A 2,428-nucleotide genomic window follows, 5' to 3' on the forward strand; every position below is an offset into this window, starting at 1 on the left:
GAAAGAGAGGTCACATGCCAGAATACTATTTTGCTCTGTACAACAGAATCCCAACATTATAGAAATTTAATCCTCAAATAACTTAGGCTAGTAGAAATTACTACCCTAAAAGGTGCTAGAAGTTGTTCCTGTAACACATTCAATATGCACATGTAATGCAATAACTGAAAGGATTATATAACAGTAAATTACAATGAAGCAGCTATGACTACCAATCCATCCATACTATTTTGCTCTGTACAACAGAATCCCAACATTATAGAAATTTAATCCTCAAATAACTTAGGCTAGTAGAAATTACTACCCTAAAAGGTGCTAGAAGTTGTTCCTGTAACACATTCAATATGCACATGTAATGCAATAACTGAAAGGATTATATAACAGTAAATTACAATGAAGCAGCTATGACTACCAATCCATCCAGCACAACACAGAAAAACGAAAACACTAAGCCAAGCATTCATGTTTACAAAAATCCTTTCCCCCAGTTATTTTATATAATCTTTTCATGCACAGAAGATTTCTATAAGGAAACTTACTACCTACATTTATGAATTTCTCACTTCCTGCCCCATAAACACAAGTCTAGGAGTGATGACCAGGACTAGAAAAATGATCTTAAGATACTCTATGCTAGACATCAATTAAACCCTGGGAAAGCCTTGTGACTTTCCCACAGAAGTGAAGAAGAACAATGTTTTCTGTTCTCTGAACAACTCCTCCTTGGTTATCCACAATCTACAAAAACTGGAGTTTTGGTCCATGATTAGAAAAACACTGGCTAGAAAGGCTGCCTGACTACAAAGTCATTCTTTGGGTGTCAAGGAATGACTTAGTCAGATGGGTACATACATTCTGAGTTTCTTCCAGAGGAGATACAAAACCCTGTAATAACATCCCACCCTCATACTGCTTTTACTATAATTAATTTTAAGATTTAAGTCATTACTGTATGACTGAACAAGGAATGTGAGCTAGATGAGCTCTCACGGTTCCTTGCAGTTTCATTTCTTCGCTAATTAAAAATAACAGACTGTGAAACACACCATTTTTATTCCTTTTATCACCCACTTAATATACATGAGAACAAACAATGTTGGTGCACAACCCAGTTAAATAAAACACCATTCTAAACAACCGTTTTATTCAGTATAATTTATCTTTAATGCTAATGGGAACACAGGATGGAAAAAAGTTCAAGCAGTGTAACATTTAAAAATACAGTTACTTTGTTCAGTATTATGAATGTTATTTGCACAGCACACTTGACTATCCAAGGTCTAATTCCACCTTCTAACTGCAGAACAAGTTTGACTTAACACCAAAGGAAGTGTAGGCTGATGACTTAGGACCAGAATGGGCAACTTATGGTTACCGAATTGGTCACTGCAGTGATTTACTTTCACTTCGTTAAGAAACTCACCCTGGTTTGTCTTTAAACCTGATTTCTTTGCCAGGAGCAATGACTAAATACATACCTAAAGAGCTGCAGCTCCGTCATTTAAACCCACAGCCTATGTGTTACACCAGCCAATATATTCCCCAGCTTTAAGTTTGCTTTTCCCCTTAGAATACCACCTCTCAAAATCAAAGGATTCCAGGGAATTTGTTAAAGCACAACAACATTGTTTCAAAGCCCCTAACAAAGAACAGCTGGCACACAACAACTGTCAGCTCAAGGAAAGCAATGTAATAAATCTTATGACAATAAATAAACAAAGAGAAAGTGTTTCATACCTATGCTAAGCAGCTGCGAATGGATCTGTAGCTTCCCAAGGACACTTCAGCGATGAGTTTCCTGACACAGTTCAGACCTCCTGAATACCATAGTCATGCAGAAAAAGCCATTTCTCATCTACAGGTAGTATCAGCAGAGAAAGAAAATAAAACCAAAGAGGTGTAGTTCAGACTAATAGCGCTAACATTCGCAGGGACATGGGAAGCTGCCAGCCCCACACAACCACCCTACCCACCTAATTACATTCAGCTGCTTGTCATGTGGTCTTGCTGACAGATCAAGTGATCTCTTTTCCTCTTTGTAAAACTAAGCAACGTAGCTAACTAGATCTCCCTAAACCAGGTAACACATTGAGGTTTTGCGTAAACTACTCACCCTCCTCCTTCTTGTTGTAGGGAGAGGAAGTTGCAGTGTGTAATTGCAACTTTTTCTAAGTATGCAAAAAAAAAAAAAAATAAAATCCAGCAAACACAGTAGTCCAATGAAACACAGTGAGCACCAAAAGTTCCAAAACTGGTTCTATATCAGCCTGGGTTTATTTTGTACCTTTATAGGTAGAAAGGTTAGTGATAACAAAACTGGCACAGGCACTAGAGTGAGACCACGTGAGAGGGAGCTGGAAGGATTTGGGAGGGCAGTGGCAGCAGTACTACAGGGCTTTGTAGGCATCCATGCCCAGTCCTTTCTGCT

The 2,428-nt window shown here is 38.3% G+C and overlaps 1 protein-coding gene across 1 annotated transcript in view; it reads right to left on the bottom strand.

Moving 5' to 3' along the window:
* RAB27A (RAB27A, member RAS oncogene family) overlaps positions 1-1,862 on the bottom strand; it is a 17,479-nt gene extending 15,617 nt beyond the window's left edge. Inside the window, exon 1 of the mRNA XM_009081137.1 lies at positions 1,738-1,862. The gene's annotated coding sequence lies outside the window, so the exon portion shown is untranslated. The remainder of the gene's footprint in view (positions 1-1,737) is intronic.
* Between the last annotated feature and the right edge of the window lie 566 nt (positions 1,863-2,428).

Source organism: Acanthisitta chloris, unplaced genomic scaffold, assembly GCF_000695815.1.
Source record: "Acanthisitta chloris isolate BGI_N310 unplaced genomic scaffold, ASM69581v1 scaffold10988, whole genome shotgun sequence".
Taxonomy (NCBI): Eukaryota; Metazoa; Chordata; class Aves; order Passeriformes; family Acanthisittidae; genus Acanthisitta; species Acanthisitta chloris.